Raw genomic sequence first — 20,020 nt, forward strand, 5'->3', positions numbered from 1 at the left:
AACGTCTGGAAGATTTATTTTTTGTAGAAGAGGTTATTCCACTTGAATCTGAGCTGTCTACCTGAGAATTAAATTGAATTAAATCAGAAAAGCAGCACCATGAAAGGACTTATGTAATTTTAAAACAAACAAAGAAAGCACAAGAGTTTAATTTCCTTTACTGGTTTGCTATGTTACTTTGCACTTCTGAACACACATTCAGGTCTAAGACTTGCTGACAACTTCTTCCTGTTACCTTTCCAAAGGATTTACAAAATTTTGCTGATAGGAGCTATCACCTAGCTTACCTTTAAGGGCTAGGTTGCGACAAATCAAATAGTTTTTGTAGTTATAAATTTCATTCCATTTCACTGGGAGCTTTCTGCACACTCTCCCTATATCCCAATGCATCTCCACAATAAACACAGCATATAATTACTAATATATAATTCATAAATAAGTGTACATAATGACTAGAATAACTTCTGCCATGGACCACATTCAGACCATAAAGGAATGCTGCATTTGCTTGTGCCATGTATGTTTGTTTCCATGAGCAGGAAGGGAACAATGAAATGAAACAAAGCCACTTCTTTGGAGGTCCTGCATACGGCTGCATACGGTCCAGTATACGGCTGCATACTTCATCTATCTTCACACTCCAGAATTAAAGATGTCATTCCATCTAAAGAATGATGTACTTACTACAGCTCTTGCTATTAACCACCATTCATCCAGGTGAAGGTACCTCACCTTGTTAGCTTACATCACAGCAGGTAGTTCTCTTGACTAACACCAGAGGATGCAGAGAGATGGCTGGAGAGCACAGCTATGCACCTAGAAATGCAGCTCTTTCATAAGAGAACCCTTGAAACCTCCCCTCTCAACAGTAAAATTAGATGTAAAACAAAGAACTTCTTAAAAGAATGAAAATTAGAACAAGGTAGAACTTCAGCTTTCAAATAATATGACACATCAGTAAAACCAATAAACATAATGAGATCTAGTATTAAAAGGAGTATTCTAACTCAAATTACTTCCAGAACATGATCAGTACTTTTTGATTTTAAGCCGAACAACCAAGAACAATTTCATCATTGCTTTTCAGGAAGACTTTTAGCGTGGCACAAGCACTGGTATATAGCTGGACTTTGGATGGAAATGTTTCATGAGGAAAATGGATTTTCACATGACAGCATGACAAAACACAACTTGATCAGTTCTAAGTATAAATGAGGGAAGTTAATTTTAGAACTTCAAAATAAATTAATAAAGGAAATAACAGGCCACTTGACAACATACAATTCATAGCATATGAATTTTCATAGTACAAAGCTGTATCGAGAGAGAAATAAGAAATTAAATTACATTATTTGTCACTCAGTGGCTGAAAGGATTTTACATAATTCAAAACAACAGTTTTTAAACAGGTGAAGTTTAACAATTACATAAAAAAAGAAAATACCAACACCTGAGTTATATATATAGGTTTAATAACCTCTGAACAGCTCTGACTCATCTTCTCTCTATATACTTTTGTATAAAAATGGACCATAATGCCAAACAGATTTTGCAGTCTGGGGTGGGACAAAACTAAACAGACTTAAATCAGGTCAAGGACAATGGAAACATAATAAAGAACAAAAGAAAAGTTTAGAAAAATACCCTATGCCTGTTGATATCACTGTGTATTTCAGATGCCACATGCAAACTAACCTCAGTACATAAATTTTTTAAAAAGCCTAATTGATAGTGTCATGCCTAAAAAAAGAAATCATCAGTTTCTAGGTCATGCAATATAAGAATTAGATGAAAGATAAGAATAATGCATTTAAAGATTACACATATTACTAATGAAATTATTTTTCTTAAACTATTTTTCCCATTTCGAGTTCTAAAAAGTATTCAAAACTGTAGAAGTGACTAATCCCAACCACTTCACCTTGACATGAGAGATTTCTCATGCAAAGCTCCCATTAAGTATGAACACATCATCATATCTGTGCTGGGTTTGGCTGGGATAGAGTTCACTTTCCCTGCAGCGGCCCATGCAGTGCTGTGCTCTACACTCACAGTTACAACAGCCCTGGTATCACACCAGTGTTGTGCCTATTGCTGAGCAGCGCTGGCACAGCACCAAGACCCCCTCCAAAGCCCCAAAGCCAGCAGGCTGGGGGTGGGCAAGAGCTGGGGAGGGAACCTCACTGGGGCAGCTGACCTAAACTGACTGAAGGGATATTCCGTACTGTGTGGTGTCACACTCCACAATAAAAGGTGGGGAAGGGGAAAGAGCGGAGGGGACTCTCATTATGAAAACGTCTGTCCTCCCAAACAGCTGCTATGCATATTGAGGCCCTGCTTCCCAGGACATGGCTGATCACTTGTTGATGGGAAGTAGAGAGTAATTCCCCCCCCACTTTGTGCTTCTGCGCAGCCTTTGCTTGTTTCCCCCTCCCCAACTTCCTTGTCTCTTTAATTAAATTATCCTTACCTCAACCTGCAAGCCTTTTTTTTTTTTCTTTCCTCTTTTTATTCCAGCATACTTTCTTTTCCCCCTCTTCTTCTGAGGAGGGGGAGTGAGAGCGTGGTTGTGGTGTAGTTCAGCTGCCCAGCAGGGTAAAACCACCACCATATCCCTCTCATAATCAACTACTGAAAGGAGCCAGAAGACTTCTGCTTCCATCATAAGAAAAAGGTTAAGACGAAACTATCTTCAAGGTGCAGCAGACAATCCAAGAAATTTGTACATGCACTGTCAGAAAATCTACATCTCTCTACGTAGACCTTTTGATTCATGTAAAGCTAGTTAGTCTTCATTTTCCAAGAGAAAGTGACAGCAGAAGGAAGAAAAACAGTATTAAAAAGTTAAGAAACATTAGAATAGTTTATTCTGGATTGGATGACATTATACACATTCAAAGGACAGTATGACATTTAATTTTACAAGTCAAAGACTGGAAGGAAAACCTCAAAAAATATATTTTTAAGAAAAGGGAGAAAAAAATAACTTGAGACTCCCTGTTCTTTCAAGTAAATTAAAACAAATGAGAAAAAGTCACCTTCTGTAGGAAAAGGATAAACAAGCCCAGAAGTCAGTGGAATAAAGTTTGGAAAGATTTCGACACACTGGTGTTGTTGCAGTGCTAAACACAGTTGGTCACATGCACCAAGCATGGATTCCTAGTATTCACTGCTATCACTCTTTAGCAGCATCTGTATTAGAAGGGTCAGAAAGGAGAACAAGAGAATATAATTCTCCTTATAAAAGGAGAATTATGTTTTCTTCACTACAGATCATAGTGGGATGCATTCACACTAGTGTACTTTTGGCACATCTGGCAATAAAAAGCACCAGACAAAAGATAGGTACACAGTAGTATCAACATAAACCATTTCTAATAGTCCTCAAATATTTCAGTCTCAAAAGTCTTGAGAATGTTTCCGCAGAACATTAATTTTAAAAAGGAACAAAGATTACTTGTACACAAGGTAGGTTTTAAATTGGCTGGGTGAAGCCTAAGCAACTTCTGTTCTCATACAGCTGGATTTGGCATTCTGTTGAAAGTGCTCTCACGCATTTGACAAAATGCTGCTACACAAGCCAAAGGATGATACCTACAAATAGAATAAATAAGGAAGAAACTACATAGGCATTTATCCCATCATATCAGAAGTCTTACAATCAATTCAGTTTTACTGAGCTTAACGGAAAGGTGAAGATACGAATCATGTTACTTTGCTCTCTTTTCATTGTTCACCAGTATTATAAAATCTTAACCTCACATTCTGGTATTGCCTTAAGCTACAGCAGTGTAGCACATACAGCAGCGTAGCAGCTTGACAAAACTGTCATCAGTGCAAGTCAGTATAACCACTCCTTCAATGACTGGTCATCAAGGTGTACAAAAACATTTTAGTCAAGAAGCTAGCCAAAGCTCATGATTGACTGGAGGTAGCTAGAACTAGCAGCAGAGAATGACTCAATGCCTAGGTGCAGTAAGCTGACAGCACCGCTGCAACTCACGTTAGAGCTGCCAGCAGACCTCAGGTACTAAGGGAACTGACTGGCTGTGGTCCCACGGCAGCACTGCTGAGAACTACCAGGAATCCATGCCTGGCAGCACTATTTCTGTATCACTGTCACTACCCATTCAGTGCAACCATTTACGGGATATCTGCAGATGACAGAGCTCAATCACAAGCCAGAGAGCACCCCACAACAAGTTGCACCAGTTCTACTAAGAAGGAAAGCAAAAAGGCAGGACCTAGCAGCTGCAGCTGGGAACTTCAGGCTCCAGTATTTGAGAAACAGGTCTAAAATTAAGATCTGTCTCATATGTATACTAAAACAACAACTAGGTCTATCATTCTGCAGCCTAAGGCTGCAAGTTTCTAACTCAAGAAGACTCTGTGCCCAAATCAATATTCTTTAGAATAGTTTCTGCATCACCAAGGGAAAATACAGGATTAGACGAAACATTTCTCAAAGCACTTACAGCTTAATGTTACTGGTAGGAAATGCTCATCACACAATCCAAAGTTTAGTACAGAAGATACTTGCTCCTTTCACAGGCAAAAGTTTCCACTAAGGAAAACTACAGATGCAGTTCAAAATCTGGTTTCATATTCTTAATTTGGGGTGTTACTATTAAACAATACTACCTATCTTAATATCAAACTCAATGACAGCAGCTACTTAAGATTAAACGTGGGTAAACCAGCAAAGGATGTCAGCCAATTATTAACTGCACGCACGTCACAAAAAGTACTCCTATTTCAGACAATATATCATATCCACTGAGGGAAGGTTTTCAACCCACATAGTAATGCATAACCTTAATGTTTTAAAGGTAGAATGCTTCAAAGAAAACCTGATATGCCTCATCTCAAACAAGGTACCAGTGATTTCATCTCTCATAAAGAAATGCCTGTTAAAAAAAAAAAAGGAATGTATCCTAAGGGCTTGTTTGTTTCTGGTTTGTATTCTTCATCTGAAGTCACAGCCTTCTCTCAGAGGAAAACAACTAAAAGAACAATACATTTGTGTAATCATCCACAGCTTTCCATGCTAACTAGTAAGGTTACTTCCAACATTATATCCTTCCAGCTCCATTAATCCTGAGCTTATATTTTAAAACATGCAAGCAAGTCACAGGAAGCAAGTTCTCAGACCTTCTTCAATTCTTGTGCATCATCTACAGAATTTCTTCTGAGAACACACACACACAACACAGAACTAACAGCTAATAGTACCATTCAACCCCCCTTACGTGCATTTTGTTTGCATGCAAACTTCAGCCCAAATGCGAAAAGGAGCCGTGAACAGAAAGAAAAGCATTTTTCCACCTATCCAGTTTCAAATCGAGGAGCATTACAGAGGCAAACATCCTAAGACTGATACCCAAGAAGACCAGAGCTACACACAGAACACTGGAAACCACCAGCTGTCTACAACTCAAAGAGAATTGGAAAATTGTATAAAGAAAAAAGTATGGATGTAATGAGAGAGAGCAGACAGAGTGTGGTTCAAAGACGGCAAGGACAGCATTTAATCCACAATATAATGCTTCCTCTGTGGCAGACCTAACTTCCTCTTTTTAAGTAATGCCCTGTTCCTCATGACACTAAAAAAAGATTAGCAATACACAGAAGGCACAAATCAATTATTTACAGAATGCACAGTCATAGGTATCATTCCAGTGCATAGCTTACTCATTTTTGAAGGAAAAAGATCAGAGTTAGCTGCAAACAGTTTTTCTGAACGTGACCTATAAGAATGTATTAAGCATAGTGGCAAGAAAAATATGAAGACTACACAGCTATCTATCTGTATCCATTAAATTCTCAATTCATTAAGTATCAGGCTACTGCATACACAGCTAATGACAAGAAAATCATCATTATTTACTGCTGCTAATACACAAGCCTCAAACCAAATGTTCAAACTAGTTCCACGTACACAGACAATTCTGAATGCACACAGGACCAGACCACTGCTACCCTCCCTGCTCCCCACCCCAGGGAAATGTTGCTGCTAACATTATAGAGGCAAGCAGAACTTCGAAAGTTAGGAAAGAAATGCCAAGTAAACTAAGGGCTTCTTTTACTGGACCTTAAATTCCCCCATGAGAGGTCGTCTTTAGCCGAATAGATGACTCTATCACAGCACTAACAGCCATAATGAGTAGCGTCAGGCAAAATTTTTCATTTTCTTTCCAAAAAGTGAACTAATCTTTTAACTTTTTAACTGGTTAACCACCTACATATTCCAAATTTTATATGTACTTAATCATACTTTAAAAAACAAAACAAAAAAGGAAACAAGAAGCCTTATTTTTTGAATATATGCTAATTCCATATTACTGTCAATCATACCGCCTGAACCTTGCTTAAGTACCAACATTTTAAGGAAAGCAACCCTGCAAAAGTCATTTTAGGAATGAAGAAGCAGCTGCCAAATCTGCTAGCAGGCTATGCCTTCTCAACTCCTGTGGCACAGCACAGCGAAAGCATGTTCAGTTGTAAAACCAAGTATTTAAATCCATACTGGAAGGCAAAAAGAATGCAGACAACATAAGGTCAGCTGTAATTTTTAACATTTTCATGAGAGCACAACTGGCCATTTATCTTGCCTTCCAACTCACTCAAAGCAGCAAAAATAAAGATTTAGGCAGCATCAACTCTAATGATGGTCCACACAAGACATACCAAGGTCTCCTAACGTTGTATCATGTTTAATCAGATCGTTTATGTAGAAATACTGTTGTCAAATGCTCACAGCCTGTCAACAGCTGTATCCAAGAGAATTCCATACTAAATGGATCTTAGAAAGTTAATAATGAGCAAACATACAGAAAATGGGGGGGGGGGGTGTGTGTGTGTCTGGCCTTCTAGTATCAAGTAGAGTACATTTTTAACAAAAACAAGATTGTGCACCTCCAAGAATGAAAAAATCCAACAGATGGAGACCACGCTTAGAAGGCAGGGATTTTATGCTCTGCATCAAGAAACTGAAAAAAAAAAAAGTATCGGTAAGACACCTCTTTAAAGCTCACTTTCTATTGTTCTACAAACACCGGAGACCAATTGTGTTACTGGTTTGGGGTTCACTTCTTGCTTCCTCAAACGCTAATGCACCTTTTACTTTACAAAGACGTGTCTAGCCCATGGTCACAGTACAGAGCAACATAATGATTCATACACACGTTAAAATGAGAAAGATCAGATCACACCATCAGATGGTACTATGGATATGAGGAATAATTTCAGATGTTACAGACGATACAGTAATGTGCCTCAGGTACTGTACTCAGATCAGTCTTTAGGCTAGAAAGCAAGCAATAGCAGTTAAACTCTTTTCATGACAGTGGGAGTAAACATCTTGTATATTAAATGAAAATAATCATAGAATCACAGAACATCCAGAGTTGAAAGGGACCCACCAGGATCATCTAGTCCAACTCCTGGCACCACACAGGTCTACCCAAAAATTCAGACCTTGTGACTAAGAGCACAGTCCAAACGCTTATTAAACTCCGACAGGCTTGGTGCCGTGACTATGCCCCCGGGGAGCCTGTTCCAGTGCACAACAACCCTCTCAGTGAAGAACCTCTTCCTGACGTCTAGCCTGAACCTCCTACCTCTTCTTTATGCTTGCTCGTTCTGCCTGACAATCTCTCTTTCACAAAGGACACACCAACCTAATATTCTTTTGAAAGCTCTAGGCACAGAAAAAAAGACAAAATCACTCCCCGGTCTTCTGAGACTGACAGTCTATCCAAGCTAACATCCTATATAACAGTGGTAAATATTGCCCAGTGCTTCAGGAGGATGAAAATTGAATGACCCATCTTTTCAAAAAGAGACGCCCAAGTCATCGCATTTCAGAAATGAAACACCACTGAAAGTCGAAAGTGCACAATCTGAAAAAAAAATTGTTTGCTCTATACTGGACTTTCAACCCTACAACAAGCACTAGTCATTCCAGGAATATTCCATTTCAGCTGATAAAAGATAATTTAGGAGCTGTCATTACAATGCAGCAGTAAGTCATTCCAAGGGGGTTTTGTTTGTTTTTGAGAAGCTTTCTGACTTTTTTGCACAGATTAAAACTAAATAGGAATAATATCACAATAGGTTTCGTTTAAGCCAATCAGAAGCATTTGAATGGATTTTTGTTGTTTTCAATTTTCATTTCAATTTTAAGAATAAACTCTGATTTTCGCTAACTAGGATAGCAAGCACAAAAGCTTAAGCTAGATGACGCACTATCAATAGCAGTTTAGGTAATATAAAGCAGTCTTCACAAAGACACTGCATGTTTCACTTTAAGAACTGTGATGTGAGTATGTGGTTCCTCCTAAGAATTTCATTCATTTCCCCATTGCTTTGATTTTCCGCTCTGCCAGCTGCTAGAAGGAAAGACAACATTCATACTTCTTTCTCTGTGGCCCTCTTTCTCCTTCCATGTCACTGCTGAAAATGAGACTTCACTTCTGCTATGTACCTCCTAGAGAATCTGTGAGCTCTCTAACCCCGAACAACAAAACATTTCATTAGGAAAACAATTTCTTTCCTCCCTACCTAGACAAGAATATATTGTTGGTACTCACATGAATCTGACAAATAGCCTTTCAGTTTCACAGAACTTATCATAAGATATCATTAAGTTACTTATTGATAGACAAACCTGAGTAAAGGTGAAACAAAAAGTGATCCTTCTGTTCCCCACCTAGACAGTTGTTTTCCTTACCTGTGACATGCTCAGAGACAGCCAAAGCAACTGACAAGTCAGTATTAGTACTTTGCAAAGTTACTAGTGAATGAAAAATATTAGCCTTTTTTTTGCTGTTGCCTAAATAAAACACCACTATTTAATAGCTAAAATTGATTTTCTTAAGCCATCAGAAACAACTACTACAATCCAAACCACAAGAAAAAATTAAATGCTCTATTAAACACATTTGTTTAAGTCTTTAGTCACCTGTGAACGAGAATGATTGTAGGCCCCTGGTAAGTCCAAACTTGCATTAGTATAGTAAAAGTAAAGATTCCAACAACTGTTAACTCAATTTTAGAGGGTGCAAAAAGATCACAGTGATCTTTCTGCTAGTAAGCAAGACAGCAAGAAACAAAATGCCTAAAAAAAATAAAAAGAGCTTGGAATTCTTGGCTTCTGGCACAGAATCAAAAATCCCATGCAAGATGCCTCATCACTATATAGGCACGAACTAAGCAAGTCAATATGAAATCCAAAACAACCATACATGAACAGGAAACTGCCTAGGAATAGCCATCACCGTAATACCAAATACTGAGGCTCTATTTTAGAGGCGCAGCCCATCAGCAATGTGCCTTACAGAGAACAACCAGGGGGAACCGCCCTGAGCAGTGAACCCTGCCCTTGCTTCTGAAGGAAGCTAGAATCGATACGCCAATTATTTCACATACAGCATCTTGTCCTTTAACCACTGGTAGGGTGTCTTAACTAACAAGCTTCCCATGCCAATTTCACCTTTGAAAGGTTATTGCTAAACTGCAAAAATTAGCTTAATTCATGAGATGTTTGAAAACAGCCTGAAAACTTATTGTTTCCAATATTCATTTAGAATCCACCTCAGTTTTGTAAATCAGCTTTCACAAAACAAGCATAGGTAACATTTGTCAACTGGATGTGCAAATTAATTCATTTATGAAATCATAGTGCATTATTATTTTCTACAAATGATTCTGAAGCTCTGGGCAGATGCCTTTTAATGCTCTTAAGATGCAAACAGCAGCCTGGAAAGGAGATTGTCATTGTTTTTAAAAATGCATTTACATCCCAGGCTTAAGAGAACCACTCATTTTGCTAGAGTATATAAACATGGTCTAGAAAGATATATACAAGGATGTAGCTTCTCTTCCTCTCTCAACAGCTCCCCTGTTAATTTCTGTCTTTTACTACAGCTGATCACCCCTCCAGTTGTACCAGTCTGGCATGTTGTGTATCACGTTGTAAAGTGAGTTACAGAACTTCCGTGGAATTAATCTCCCCAGTCTCTTTTTAGAAGGATACTTCGAATGCACAACAGTTTAGTGGTCACTAAAGCTAGGTAACATCTAAATACATTTCAGCCAGGAAAAGCAGAAGGAAAAAAATGATCTCTAATTTTAACTGCTTCTCTTTAGCTCTATTAATACTATTTCATTATGTGACCTGCTAGAAAAACAGTGAGCGGAAGATAAAATTCTCAAGACTGGGTCAGCACCATCCAGGATGCAGGCAGGGAGAACTGCAAAGCTGAGGCTGTCCCTGGTGTAACAAATGCACCTGTATAAAAAGCAAACTATTAAACTGTTCCTTCCTGCTGGAAAATTCACTACGGCAACAACTAAAAAACACTACCAGAAGTAGAGGTATTGCACACCTCAACTCTGAGCACAGAGCAGTTACACTTGTTCATTTTTAACCAACTACTAAGGACAGAAAGAAATGCCAGGAATACTACAGGTCTTATAAAGCACAGCAAGTTGCTAAGTCTTTGGGGAGTGGGAGGGACGAGATGAGACAACCAAGCACTGGGAGAGGACCCTGTGCCATCCGCTGCCTTCAGCTCTCGCTAGCCCGGGAACGGCTCTTTCCGTCAGTCCCTATGCAACCGCTCCCAAAGCTGTCAAACAGTAAGAAGGATACAGGAGGCTGGGGGCAGATAAATCGGTACCTGTTTTATTTCATGTATTTTCCCACTTTGTACGTGCATTTGAGAGAAATGACAAGGTTCTGTTTAAGCTTTCAATGACTTCTTAAATAAAAGTACAGTACTGACACAATTAATAAACTGATCAGAGCTGTAAAATTAGAGAGCATCATTACCCTTCTCACTTTTGTTTCTTTCTAATCCTTATCCAACAGAAATCAGCTTCTGTGCTGTAATAAACCGTAGGAAACAATAAGGTGACTTGGATCTATGTCAACACAGCTCGAGCAAAACAGATCTCATCTAACACAAGAACACAACTTGCTGTTCCCGGCACCTACACTGCCAGAGTACTGGCCTCCCTGCAACAACAGGTCTGGAAGATTTCAGCAGAGTTCAAATGTGGTAGTTAGAACAATACAATACTAACATTTCAACAACAGATGATGCTTAAGATAATTTTTAAAAGACAAGAATGATCCTTATTCATTTTACCATTTGCCCTATTCAACATCAGTACACTTCTAGCAGCAACTTGAGCTCTTCAACAAATGAAAACATTTACTCAAAAAAATAGGTATCATAACAGTCTGCTACTGTATATATAGTATACTCTAAATAATATTTTCATATAAAAACTTACACTTTACAGCCTGCTTTCCTAAAAAGAAAGGCCATCAATGAAGATTCAATCATCTTTCTGACTACAGCAGTTTAAATGCACATGGTAAGACTAGTAATACAGTAACAGGTAAAAATTCTCTTCTATGGTTAAAAATTTTTCAAAATTATTTCTTTTTAGTAGCTCTAGAATTCCCAAGCTTCCCTCTGCCCCCTCCTTTCTCTCTCTCCCCCCCCACCTCTCGCATTCAGCCAATTCATTATTTAATAAAGTGGCAAAAAAATAACTTCCCTGGTATTTAACCTCAGGCCAATCTCACACACATGGCCTTCTTCCATTTAGTTCCTAACAAACTGAATGACAGTGCACAGAACAACACATTTCAAGTGCTCACTCTTCGTTAGCGAAGAAAAAAATGACCAAACTCAAGAAAAATACTATTTATGTAACACCTGATATAAAAGATTTTAACTAAAGACTGTCCTACCACATAATTAAAATTATTACTTAGGACAAAATTCAGAAGTGACCAACTCTTTGAAAATTCAAAAACTATCAGTGAATACACCTTGATGCAGTCACATAAAAAGTATGCTGAGGATACGTCTTATTCTTTATAAGATTTTTCAACTATGAGAATGATTATTTGCAACTTGTGTCAAAGAATCATACATCCTTCTGGGAGACACTGGTATGCTGAGCTAAGTATTTATTACTACTTTCAAGCGTTCAACTTTTGAAAATAGTATGCCATTTTCAATGAACACAGTTTTTAAGGAATAATAATGCTTGCAGAGGAACAAGAAGAAACTTTAATGCCTTGTTACTCAGATTAGCAATTATAATAGGTAATTACAGTGCAAGTTTCTCCACTGGCATTCCCTAACCTTGTAGACATTCCGAGAGATGGAAAGCATTCAAAGTACATACTCATCATCTGTGATAGCCAGTTGTGATAGAAAAATATTTTGAATACTTAAAGGAACTGCTCAATAATACAATGTTGTTTTTTTATAACAGCTACATTTTCTTAAACAAAATTAACAGGAGAGATAGTTATACTACATGTAAAAATAGTGTAAATTTGACCACTCACCAGTTTGCTGACTTGTCTATGCAATCTTAAGCCTTAGTCAGCAAGAAAATACCTTGGACTGCCCCCCCTTTTATAAAACTTGTTTATCTGATACTGCCTGATTCAGCCAAAAACCAACATGTTTTCTTCTAGTGAGTGCACGGAAAGGGTATGAAACATCATGAAGTAAGCACCCAGTGCTTGGTTTATTGAGGGCTGAAATAAAAGTTGGACATTTTTTGCTCTGTTAAGTGCCCATAGCAAGTTCTAGATTTTATCAGCGGGATTCTCGGTATGAACAGATGTTAATGGGAAGCTGTGAAGCACATTATTTCAATTCTCTTCTACTGGAAAATTCAGTAATAAAACTATTGCGGAACATACCAGAAAAGGCAGTGCAATTATTTTGCAACCTTTGGCTTCCTTTACCACACAAGAGATTTGGATTTTTCTACTATTAAGACAGCCTACTATTAAGATTATTTAGGGACTAGGATCTTCAGTGCTATTCTTCACACTATTTGGCTAACTGGCTGCGTCACTCGGATTTAACTCTGTCCCAGTTTGATAGATTCTGTTTTTTCCCCTCCAGTTGCTGAAAGACATTTTAAGAAGGAACATAAGTTGTACGAGCAGTAAAGATAAGACTAATACAGCATAAAGATGTTAAATATAGAGCACAAATAACCTTTTTCCTGGAAAAAAAAAAGATAGCTGATTTTTATTAAAAATCCTGATGCTGAAGGAAGAGACAAAAGAGCACATGTTAATATTCCATGAAAAATCAAATAGAGAAGCAACACAATAGCTTCACAGCTGAAAAAAATCAGCGGCTTGGGGATAGGAAGGAATGAGGAGATGCTCACATATGCTGATACTCAAAAGACTATTAAGACTCCCTCTTGAAAAATAAAGCCTCTTAAAATCAACCATACTGAACCATTACCTATAAAAGTTAACAAAGCTGTCTCGTACAGTCCTGTAAATCAACAGGTCTTCTCTGTACCACGGTTTACCTTAGTAAGGAAAGAGCAGGATATAATACACAGGAAGTTCAAAACAATTTACATCAATGCATTATTCCCCTGGAAGAAAAATATTTTAAATTCAAATCTGAAAGCAATGGTCTCAAGATATTATGCAAAGAGAGCCGATTCAAAATTATAAAAAAAAAGTCAGCATCTCTTTCCACATTATTTTTAATAACCTTTTGAGAGATTAACAGCTGGTAAACTGCACTGCTTCCCTCTTAGCAGTACCTTTCTCTCTGTCATCCCATGCTGAGTCAGAGAAACACTGGCAGAAGAATCCTTCACTGCATGTCATGAGTCTAAAAACCAAGCCATGTTACGGAATTATCTGAGAATAACATTTCTAGTAGGGCACTTACCTCTCTGTTCTATAAGAGAAAAATCCTCCCTAATGCAGAGCTCTGTAAAGTAATTGGAGTTTCACCGACTGAGATGAAAAACCACACATCAACTTATGCACAGAGAAACAGCTCTGTATTCCACTAACCACCACACCCACCCAAGAAGGATATAAGCATATTATATGAAGATATACACATATCCGTATTTCTTACTGTTTAAAATATTCCCAGAACTGGAATTTATAATTGTTTTTTTCCCTTCAAGATGATTTAGGAAGTAATTTTTCTGTTCCTCTCTTTTTATAGGAAACTTCTTACCAGGGAAAAGCTGATTAAGCAGACAGTAAAACATGGAGGTTTGCTGTTTTAGATGCAGTAAGTGTTATCAGTAAGCATCTAAACTCATTTTTCTGCTCGATGTTGTTTTACAAGCTAATGTGTCCCTATCTGGAGGATAAAGGAGCAAGGGGAAACAGATGAAAAGAGGCATTTATGTTTAAAATGGAGCTACACATAGGTATGATTCTTCAGTCCCAGGAAACAGTAGTTGCCCATTCCTCCGCCATGTGGATGGCAACCTAGAGGTAACAGCTGCATGAGACACTGCACTTGTTCCAAATTGAGTGCACCTGTACACTCCAGTAGAAACGACACTACACATACTGCTGCTTTTTCCCTTCTGAACACCTGTGACTAGGTAGAAAACCATAAAACAACTGAAATACTAGTAAAAACAGCAAAATACAGAGACAGTACCTGAACACAGCAGGGACTATTTTCTGTCACATGAGAAAACAAACCCAAAAGAAATGAAATCTTCTAAAATGGAGTGGTAAGTTATTGGCTTCTTAAAACAGCATTAACATAAGAGAAAAATAAGCATACCTGTAGCAATTTTACACAGGTCATGTGACACACATGTATACAGACACTCCTTCCCCTCCCACCATCAATGACTTTCCAGGTACAATTAAATGTATGTACGTATATGTATACACACACACCCCTCTGCTCATCGTGAAAACCAACCCAGACACAGCTTTGCCTTGGAGGCTCTTCACAACCCAGCCTGCCCTCACCAAGCTGTATAGCTAAAAAGCCTTAAAGACTCAGGTTTTAAACGAACCAACAACCCGCTACCCCCCCCCCCAAAAAAAAAAAAAACAAAAAAACCCACAAAACCCAAACCCAAACCACCACGACCACAACCCCACAAGGCTGCAGCAACCAGCCCAGACGGCTCCCTCCCTCCCTCCCTCCCTCCCGCGCCCAGCCGCGGGCTGAGCCCGTTCCGTGCTGCCGGTGGGTGCCACCACGGCGCCCTGGCGATGCCCGTGCCGGGGACCCGCCTGCCTGCGGCTCCACAGGGTGGAGACTCACCCAGGCTGACATTGTCTGGATGCCACACACCGCAGCCCGCGCAGCCCCGGCTCGCTTCTCAGCCTATTCTGAGGGACGCTTCGTGCGGGGGGGCGCCCACATCCACCCACCCACCCCGGCCTCCCCCAGCCCTCTGCATTTACCCGCTTTGAGAAAACCCCCCGCCCGCCGGGCTGAGGGGCAGCGGCAGGAACCGGCGCCCCCCCCCCCCCCCAGGCGTCTCCCCGCTCACCTCGCCCCGGCTGCGGGGAAGCCCCCGGCGGGCAGCGGCGATCCCCGCGAGGCGGAGGGGCGAGGCGGCGGCACCGCGCTCCGCTCGCGCTCCGCCCGCAGCCCCCCGCGGCTGCTGCTGCTGCTGCTGCTGCTGCTCCCGCTCCTCCCGCCGCCGCTAATGGTGGCCGCGGCTCCCGGCTCCCGCCGCCGCTCCCTTCCTTCCCCGCTGCTTGTTTCCGCCGGGCGCGGAACCGCCTCCGCCCGGCAGCTGCAGCACGTCCGCGCCGGGCTCGGGCAGCGCCGCTCCCCGCCCCGCCCTGCCCCGCACGCCGCTCCCGGACCGCCGCTCCCCGCCGCCGCCGCCGCTCCGCGCTCCCCCCGCCGCCCGACTTCCGGCGCGCGGAGGCCGCGCCTCGCCTCGCCCCGCCTCGCCGCCAGCGCCCGGGGGGCGACCGAGGCCCTCCCTGAGGCGGCGGCGGCGGCGGGCGCGGGAGTGACCGTTGGGCGGCGGGCGCGCGGGGGGCCGCTGAGGCGGCTGGCGCGCGGGCGGCCGTTGGGCGGCTGACGCGAGGGGGCGGCTGGCGCGCGGGGGACCGTTGGGCGGTTGGCGCCCAAGCACGGCGGGTGCGCGGGCAGCGCAAGGAGCGGCCGGCGCGTGCCGTGCCCAGGCAGCTGCAGACCTGGCGCGGCCGCGCTGCCCTGTCACGTTCAGCGCCCCGGCAGCGCAGGAGCTGCACGGCCATCGAGCGTGCAGAGCTTCGCGCCCTCGGCTCGGGAATCGCAGCAAAAGGAGGCTGCGGCTGGCTAACGCGAGCTCTGCCTTTGGCGCGTGGAAGTGTTATTTTTGCATACCGAAGTTGTTAATTTGCCCCGAGTCTAAGCAGGCAGCGCAGTTAATTTAATGCAGGGCAGAAAGCAGAGCCAGACCATTTAAAGCGTGACACCGAGATTGGATCTATGCACATCCCACAGAGCCGCTACCCAATTACATACAGCAGTTACTGATGTGAAATCATCTCCCGGGCCAGGGAAATAGCACGTACCTGCCATAAATGTTGGATAAGGTTTTCAAAGTAGCACAGGGGATTTAGTCTTACATCTCCCAATAAAATTAGCACTTAATGAAATAATAAAAATAGGCAAGCTTTTTGAGTAGGCTAAAAGGTGTATCTGCTTCCAGAGAAGGAAGGATAAAATGGATCATTGTTTTTAACAGGGGCAATCATTCCATGGCTATAGACCCTTCCTTCTTCCTAAAGGTTGTCTATCAGTCTCAGTTTTAAGTATGGCTGAGCAGCATTGGCAGCTGAGCTTAACTTTGATCTCTTCAGAGGTTTTATTTTATGTATTTAAATCATTCTGAATAAGAAAACATGAACTAGGTAGCCATTTGGATCATTGGACAGTCGGGGAATTTCCACAAAGGACACACCAGGCAGGTCAGGTAAAGGCTGGACTTATGAGAGTTCAAAATTAAAAGCCAAACACCTCCCATCTTGACTGATTTGTTGGACCAAAGAAACCCCAAAGTCTCCTGCAGTAGAAATTCCACATTTTGGGGACTGTGTCCAGTTCTGGCCCCCGCAGTACGAGAGAGACCTGGCCATCCCAGACCTGGCCCAACGGAGGTTCACCAAGATGGCCAAAGGAAAGGAGCACCTGTCCTGTGAGGAGAGCTGCGACCCTTCAGCCTGGAAAAGAGGAGGCTCACGGGGGATCTTATCAATGTCTAGAAATATCTGACGTGAGGCTGCAAAGAGAACAGAGCCAGACCCTCTTCAGTGGTGCTCAGCACCAGGACAAGAGGCAAAGGACACCAAATGGAGCGAGAGGTTCCAGCTAAACTTCAGGAAGCACTTCTTCATGGTGTGAGTGACCAAGCACAGGAACAGGTTGCCCAGCAAGGCCACTCGAGAGGTGCCTTCCAGCCTCAACCGTTCTGTGATTCTGTGTGAAGACCACCCGTGTCTGATTCAGACCCTATCAATCAAAACTATGTATGTGCATACACGGGTACATCTATATACACATTAATGTCTTGCGCCTGTGACCCCTGCTATATACAGAATGTCTTGTGCCTGTGACCCCTGCTAGCCCTAAGAAGGAGAAAAAGTTTCCACCTGTTCTTAGATTTTTGCCAGCTAAAGTGTTCAGGGTACAAAATCATTTAAAACCTTTCTTGTGCATCAATAACTTGCTCGACCTACACTATATTTCTTGCTGCTCAGCCAGCAGTAATGGTGTTTCCAAACAGGAGTTATGATGAAGTATTATGGTATATCTTAGCAACAGGTATAGCACCCATAGCCATTAACATATATAATTCAGGTGATTCAGCCAGTACTTGAAAAATGTCTTCTCTCAGCTGTTACCTATTGCTCAGAGTAAACAAGAACACCTGAGAGAATTGGACATTGAAGCAACAGGTGCAATGGCAACAGAAGTCTGCAACAAGAGTGAAGGCTTGGACAGGAGCTTCTGGAGCTTCAAACCGGCCAGCACGGTGCATAGTTTGTTGCAGAAACTGCTCCTGTTCTAGATTATGGCCACTAGACTTTCTCAGGGCTACTGTCCATTGTAGGATAGGTTGCTGCTCTTTGTGTGGGAGCAAGTTCAAACAGAGGAGCTCCACAAAGAAGCGAATGTGAAAGCACCATTTTCTGAACTCATTTCATCAGAATAAATCAGGAAAACTCTTGACTAATACCAGCTAAAATACTCCTGATTTACAGTGGCAGGGCAGGTCTGAATCCAAAGCACAGAATGGGCGTGAGTGAAAATATGACCACCTCTTCTCACGTACTGTCCCCTCATTGTGTTCCTGATAACTAGAGAAGTACGCTCTTCCCATTTCCCAGGTGATGATTTTGAGCACAGAGAGAGTAAGCTACCTACAGCCAGAGAGGAAGTCTCTTCCAGAGCCAAGGTCAGCAATCAAATTCACTACGGACTCATCAACTGAGATTCTTTTTATGGGAATACCCTGGTTGCCATAACACAGACTAGCAACCCATAGCATTCATCACTGTGAGCACTCCTTAGTGAAAAGTCAAACCATCCCATCACACATCTCAATAAACCAGCAGGGCTAACACATGGCAAGAAAACATTTCTTCTTGACCCTCAAAGCAATCAGCTTACGCTGCTGAAGCAGGAAGCTTGTTTGCCCCCTGCCCTGTTTTAATCTAGCGCATGCAGCTGCAAATGTTGTCTTTGCTCACAAAGCTTCCTAAATCCTTTTTTAAATTCTACTTAACTCTTTGCCTTGATGACTGCCTATGGCAATTGGATTCCATAGATAGAATATATACCGCAGAAAATAATATTGAAAATGTATTCTGCAAGGTTTTGCTCTGTGATTTGGGATACAGAGGCTGCAATTAACTGACTGCACCAGGCACCTGATGAAGTTTCGTCTTACATGAAGTTCCCTTTTCCTCCACGATTTCTATTACCCTGCGCTACTCTTTATTCCGCACAGCTGACTTACTGGTTCCTTTTTAGGTCCTCCGAGGAAAATCCTGGCCCTCACAAATGTATTTGAACACCTATGCAGCCATGCATGTAAATATAGGGAAGCAACAGCACACACAAAGGTTAGGATCTTCCAACACACAGAGCACCACAGGGACTCTCTGGAGTCTGCTCCCATGCTGAAATCAGTGAATGACTTTAATGGGAGGAGGGCTGAGCTAATGCTGGCACTTTGGAAAATCCCACCCAAGGGATTTGGTGATACTGAAAGTGCTTGAGGCGGGTTAACTGTAGGGCATTTCCACTAATGAGGAATGGCACAATCATCTTTATTAGTTTTCCTTCGCTAAAGTGCAATTAGAATGTATATTTTTTATATCTTTAGGAAAAATATTATTGTAAAATACCTTTATTTTTAGAGTTTCTTACTGAGAGGCAGATCAATGAGTAGCTTTCTGCAGCACAGCTACAAGACTTAAGATCTACCATGCCCCCAAGCTCTATTAATACTCTAGCTGCCTCTCTTTTTCCTTCATCTGACTTAGTATGACTGCAAGGGGAAATAACATGGCTGTGGGTCCCAACCACAGCAGTTGTGCTACTTATTCACAAAAGAAGCTTTTTCATCATATTTTTGGAGGTGGGAGGAGCCAATACTTTTCTATCTTCAAAACCAAGAGGAAAAAAAATCTCAGTAAAGAAGATGCATTTGGAAAAGGCCCATTAGCACAGGAAAACAAAAACAAAAACAGTGACACAGTGACATGAACTGGAATGAGGGGTCAACAACAAGGGAGGTGATGTAAACAAATGCTAATGTAGGAGACCTTGACTCTGGCATGGTCACTTTTTGGAGAAGTCACTACATGTAAGGGTGGTCAGTCTAAAAAAAAAAAAGCCAAAGCTATGGCAGCAACTAAATCTGCTAGTAAATACACCTTGGAATATCTTTACTTTCTTTGAGTGATGCCTCTGAAAATTATGAAGTCATTCATTCGTAAGAATTATGAGGATCTGGCCCACTTAAAATACAAACAGTGATTCTTTTCCATACATGCATTCTAACAGCACCAGAGCTTTCAGGATAGGAGCAGACATCACACGTACCTTCATAAGCATTAAATCATCCAACCTGCTGTGGTGTAATGGCAAAGGTTTGGCCATTTACGCCACAGTGAAATGCCAGAAGTTCTGCAGTCACAAAAACTATTACTTAACATTAAAAA

General features: G+C 41.5%; 1 protein-coding gene across 3 annotated transcripts in view; it reads right to left on the reverse strand.

Annotated features, from left to right (window-relative positions):
- RAPH1 (Ras association (RalGDS/AF-6) and pleckstrin homology domains 1) overlaps positions 1-20,020 on the reverse strand; it is a gene marked incomplete at its 5' end in the record, with an annotated part of 344,080 nt that overhangs the window by 75,163 nt on the left and 248,897 nt on the right. For 2 of the 3 annotated variants that reach the window (XM_083842784.1, XM_083842782.1), the window contains one exon: positions 15,340-15,712. The exons of the other annotated variant lie outside the window; for it this stretch is intronic. Of the gene's footprint in view, positions 1-15,339; positions 15,713-20,020 lie in introns of those variants that run through there. 3 annotated transcript variants of the gene reach the window in all.

The sequence above is a fragment of the Anser anser genome, assembly GCF_964211835.1.
Source record: "Anser anser genome assembly, chromosome: 6".
Lineage (NCBI taxonomy): Eukaryota > Metazoa > Chordata > Aves > Anseriformes > Anatidae > Anser > Anser anser.